Below are 6,260 nucleotides of genomic sequence, written 5' to 3' on the forward strand. Positions count from 1 at the left end.
AAAATGAACACGCGAGATACAGGGGCTGTAAACTAGCTACGTACAGTTATTCTTTGTATTTTTAATGCAGTGATACGATTCAGAAGTACTCCTTCGTGTTGAGAGCATGATATGTATATATATATATATTAATTCCAGTGTACAAAAGCAAACGATAAGTGCAAACAAGCGCCCGAAAACTATATGGCAATACTTTATATGTCGTTTGAAATTGTATGAAAGAAGCGACTATCAATCTCTTTGGAAAAAAATGTGTTCCCAAATTCACAACAGCAAGGTTTTTTAAATGTAATTACTTGTATTACTACCTCTTTAACTTCCAAAAAACTTCATATTATTACCTTTTAGAATTAGGCTGCAAATTGTACGTTGCGTTTTTAGACAGTTCCCGTACGCCTGCGTTTGATATTGTGTGGCATAATGGCCTTATTTACAAACTGCTCCGACACGGGATAAACGGTAAACTATAACAAGTGATTTCTGATTGTTAAAGCGATATAACAAATGCCGTTTACATCAATCAACATGTAACAGTACCCGTTAAAGTGCACAAGGCGGTGCACTATCGACTCTTCTTTACTTGGCTTACCTAAATGGCCTGTTAAATGAGCTATTATTAGTTATTATTGGCTTTGAATTAGCTGTCAGTAACTGCGAGTATTCTCAGATGTGTACTTGTCTTTTTTATTATGAGGGATGTATAAGTACCCCGCCACGTCCGGTCTGTGTTCTTGTTTTTTTGTATCGATCTTAAGAGTTGAGCCCTTGTCAACTGATTTTTATGGATTGTTTTTATGTTGTACTGTTACACCACTGTCTTAGGTTAGGGGAGGTTTGGCGCCATAAAACATGTTTAACCCCGCCACATTCTATATGTGCCTGTCCCAAGTCAGGATCCTGTAATTGAGTGATTGTTGTTTATTGCTGTTTCTCATATATATTTTTTGGTTTATTGTTATGTATAATTTGTTCTTGTGTTGTGCCGTTACACCACTGTCCCAGTTTAGGGGAAGGGTTGGCGCCTTCAAACATGTTTAACCACGCCACATTCTGTATGTGCCTGTCCAAAATCAGGCGTAGTTCAGCGGTTCTCGTTGGTTCATGTCTATCATATTTGTTTTTGGTAAATTGTTAAATTAGGCCGTTTGTTTTCTCAATTCATTTTATCTTGAGGGTTATTAACTTTATAGACTTATGTAAAGAAAGTAACGTCTTGCTAGTTGAGATGCTTTATAATTCTAAAGATTCGTAGATATGTGTCCATAGCGTTCGTTATATTACAATAGTGTGCGCGAAAATCCGGGAAACAATTACATAACATTACGTTGTAAATTCTCTTGGCCCATATTTACGACATTCTGGTGGGCCTTAACATGCAAAAGAAATTAAATTATTTTAAAATGATAAATAATCAAAACAATTAAAGTTCTATAAATAAATCACACTGAAAGTTTTTGTAAAATTTCACATTACGTTAACTGTCCTTCACAAAAATCACTTAACAGTCCTTTATTCACCAGTAACTATAATTCTAATGGATGTAACTTAACAATAGGTCGTGTGGTAACTAGTCATCTACAAGTCCGTAGTTTTGTTGCATAAGTCCATCAACTCCTTTGATCACGTCTTCTTTTATTACTAATCTCTATAAAAGTCGTGGAGATTCATTTTCTAGTTGAATTACATAACCGATGTTAACTTGCCTATTATGTTTTCCGGAGGCTGGATGATATTCACGTAATCCGGTTAGATATTCGTTAGACCAATTTTTTGCAAAGAGGTCTAATAAAAGTCCTTATCTCTCAAATAGTGTGTTTGCTGTTCTTGTTTCATGTCCTTGAATATTCGCGTTGTGTATGTCGTTGTGCATCTCTGTAGTCGAAATAATCCTTCAGTGTTAAAGATGAGACGGTGTCAATGGTTTGGGATTTCTTATGTATGAAGATAGATATGTAAGGGGCCGATTTGTTTATGATAGTGTCAGTCTTCGTAAGTATTGTTCCCAATGATTGTTTGCCGACGAGCGTCCTACCAAAAACTTTCTTAAATGTCATTTTCGTCAAGCCAATAAACCGTTCCCATCAACCGCCATACCAAAGGGGGCCTTTGGAATGAATTTCCCGTTGATATGCAAATTCAGTTGTCTTTGTAATTCATTTGATGCGGCTACAAATGTAGGTGCGTTATCGCAATAAACAGTTTGTGGTGTTCCTTTCTGACTGATAAAACGTATAAATGCTAAAATAAAAGTGTTCAATGACAAACCAGGTACAAGTTCCAAATGTATAGCTCGTATACATGCACATGTGAATAAACATATGTATACCTTCCGCTGTTGTGTTTGTGTATCCTTCGTGTGTAGAGGTCCGGCAAAATCTATGCCGGTAGTACAAAATGGTATGGTGTATTTTACTCGATCCTTTAGTAGTGGTGGTGGTTCCGGTCTGTTACACGGTTTACCAATTTTCAGGCATTGTATGCATTTACGCAAGACACTGTTCACACATTGTCGAATTGCTGGTATCCAATATGCTTGTCTTATCTGTGTTAATGTCTGTCCGACTCCTGAATGTAGATTTCGTAGATGTGCGTCCATAATAACAAAATCGGAAAGTTTGTGTTTTTTTTCTGGCAATACAATAGGAAACATTGCGTTTTCTTGTAGAGATGAATTTTGTATTCTGCCTTTACATCGTATGATTCTATTTTCATCCAGATATAAATGCAGATGTTGTACAAGCGGTCGTGATTTAATTTTTGGAATCAATGAAATATTTTCTAGCTAACTCACGAACCTGTCCTGTTGTGTCTCTTTGATCCATAAGTTCATAGCTAATGCAATTTCCTCTTTTGTTAGTTGTTCTTAGTAGCTTCCTATCACCCTATGAACTCCTTAGTCGATACGATCGTTTTTTCTTACAGTTATTTATGAATTTTAAGACATATCTAGTCACTGTTAAAAGTTAATGTTAATTAGAATATCTGGTCATATCTATGATCTGTGATATTCCCTGTGAATCACTTGGGTTTTTTATCGTTTTATCTATTTGTTTCTGTTCCCGTGATATTTGTTAGCTGAGTGCAACTTTCTGCTTGTCCGTTTAACATGGGCCACTTACGCTCATCCATTATCCACTGTGGTCCATTTATCCATAATGTCAAATCCTCAAATTGCGATGCAGTTATTCAACGTGTTTGTAGGTCGGCTGGGTTTAATTCTATAGGTACAAATTTCCATTCGTGAGTTTCAGTAATACCTTTAATTTCACCAAAACGATTTTTTTAAAACTTGTTTAACGGTTTCGATGAGGTAAGCCAATGTAGAACTATTTGACTATCGCTCCAAAATACTGTTCTTTTTATTCCTAAGTTTTTGTTTACATACTTTGCGAGTCGTGCTCCGATCACTGCAGCCATTAACTCTAATTTCGGTAAAGTCATTATTTTCAACGGTGCAACACGATTCTTTGCGATAACTATTGTTGAAACTGTGCCTTTACTAAAACATGACACGTGGTGGTCACGGCACCAATATCTTGAGGGTTATTAACTTGTTAGACTTGTGTAAAATAACGTCTTGCTAGTTGAGATGCTTTACGATTCTAAAATGTCGTAGATACGTAACAATAGCATTTCGGTACATTACAATAGGGTGCGGTAAAAGTCCGGGAAACAATTACAGAACATTACGGTCTAACGTCTCTTAGCCCAAGCTCATATTTTCGACACATTTGTTTCATATATTTCCTGCCGGGGCCTTTTATAGTCGACTATACGGTATGGGAATTGTTGAAGGCCTTACCTATAATTGCTTACATCCACTTCATTTGAACTTTGGTGGATAGTAATCTCATTGGCAATCATATAACAACTTTTTTTATATAGTCATATAAATTCCCTCACATGTTTGAAAAAAAAGACATACAACATCTTCTTATTTTCATACAGAACTACGAATACATAGCCTCTGGCTATATGCTCGATTAGCTGAATTGATTAGTGTCAATTTCATAAACGGACTGTTTTATTAATCAAACATGAACATTTCATGTTTTTTACTTGGCACACAGGAAGCACTCTGGGGCATTTCAACACCAGAGCATTGTTCGGAAGTTCTTAGCGAAGGATTTTCTTATTTAAAATTCTCTAAACTGTCAATAGTTTTCCGTCCAAGATATTAAGTGACATTTTTATTCTAATTTCAAAACTGTATAATTGTACACAATATACACAATGACATGGAAACAAGTATTGCTACACCGAATTGAAATGCAAATTAAAAAAAAAACACTCTCATATTGTTTTGTGGTATGATTTATTGAAATAAAACTAGCTAAACATTATTTAAATCTCACCTGCGTTTAATCAATAAATTTACACCCAAGTTCTATTGTTATACTTCAAAGTTTCTATTTCTGAAACAAGTGTAAATTGAATAGATCTATTGTTACGAATAACAATGGATTTTGATCACAGGGTGTGACGAGCGGGGTTTCTGGAAACCCCTGCTTCTACATCCCGCAAACAAAGTCCATTGTTATTCGTAACAATAGAAATTGATTATTTTTTAAATAGCATGAGCATAAGAAATTACTAATAGTGTTCACTACAAATTGTTTCAAGATATTAAAAAAAACACATTTTAGGAAATTCCAATAGCGAAAAAAAAATTAAGCATCTATTTTGAATACAAAATTATCCTTTAAATACTCCTTTGCTTGAAGGTATATTTTTTTTATTCCAGTCATATGTCTCTATTCTAAATTCTAAAGCATTGAAAAATGGGGATTCTAACTCCCGGACCCCCCCCCCCCCTGGGTTACCCAGTGGCCGATCAGGGGGTGGAGGTTCCGCGGGTTGGACCCGACTTTTATTTAAAAGATAAATGCAATTTGAATGGTTGGACCCCTCCCCCTTTTTTCTCTTGAGTTGGGAACCCCCGGCTGGATTAGCCCCTGACTGCCCCCAAAAAAAGAGTTCCTAAATACTAAATCTGTATCTTTGTATGTTGAGCGTGTCTGGTAGTCGAGTTTCTAATGCAGACACACCTATCCCTTAGTATGTCCGATTATGAATGGGGATTTTTATTCCCGAGAAGAGGGGGAGGGGCTTTTTTTCAATCAAACCGTATTAAAGATATAAAATAAAGTTATGATTACCTTTATTAAACTGATACAAGTAAGTACTTTGGGTAATAATATTGTCTTCATCTTTAGTCTCTTCTATCAAATCCAACGCTTGCCACAAAATGTCGTCCGTCTTATACCCGTCCATATTGACAACTGAATACAAGAAGCATGATGTATTTTTTGTTTGTAAGAAGAATACACGAAACAGTCAACCTTGACCTGCTGATCCATATTAGCACATGGATTTAACGGGAATATGCAAAACAACTTTGACATTTGTAAAATATACTCACTTAAGGAAAGGTTACAAGTGGGGTTTCATGTAATAAAAAAAATTCTTATAAATCATGGTTTGATATTGTCAATAAATATGCTATCGTTTTTTTTTCATTAATAATCAATGTTAACAAAATATAAGATTTAGAATGGGGTGTAAGTTATTTATACAACTCGGGATACGGCGTGTCTGAATAAGAAACCCCTCCGGCCTCCGGCCGACGGGTTTTTTTTATCCAGACACACCTATCCCTCGGTGTATAACTATTACGTCGACACGATAAGTTCTAATCTGCACGTGCATCTACTGTACCCGTAAACAATAAAACAGGGGGTTTTATCCTCATTGTTTTCAACACTATAAATAATCATGTGTGTAAAGCTATGTGATTGACACAATGTAATGGGTCCTCAACAACTCTCAACTGCGACAAGATTGCAGATTATTGGCATGCATATGAGAGAGGCAGGTATATCGCTGCGACAAATTGCACGTATTTTTGGTCATCACCATTCCACTATAAGTCGTATTATGAATAAAAATCAAGCAACAAATGATGTCAAAGACCTACCGAGATAAGGAAGACCCCTATAACATCAGATATGGAAAACTAAGCCTTAGGAAGGTTGATCAGAAGAACACCCTTTGCAAATAGTACAGTCCTTAAACGAGAGTGGTGCCATACAGGAGATTTTCAACAAGAACTTTTCGAAATCGACTCAAAACTACTGATTATCGTGCGAGAAGATCAGTTAGGAAACCTTTGCTTACCTAACAGACATAAAGTGGCCCGTATGCAATGGTGCAGAGCTCACCGACGTTGGAATTTAGCGTCTTGGAGGAAGATCCATTGG

This window comes from Mytilus californianus, unplaced genomic scaffold, assembly GCF_021869535.1.
Source record: "Mytilus californianus isolate M0D057914Y unplaced genomic scaffold, xbMytCali1.0.p SCAF_7, whole genome shotgun sequence".
Lineage (NCBI taxonomy): Eukaryota > Metazoa > Mollusca > Bivalvia > Mytilida > Mytilidae > Mytilus > Mytilus californianus.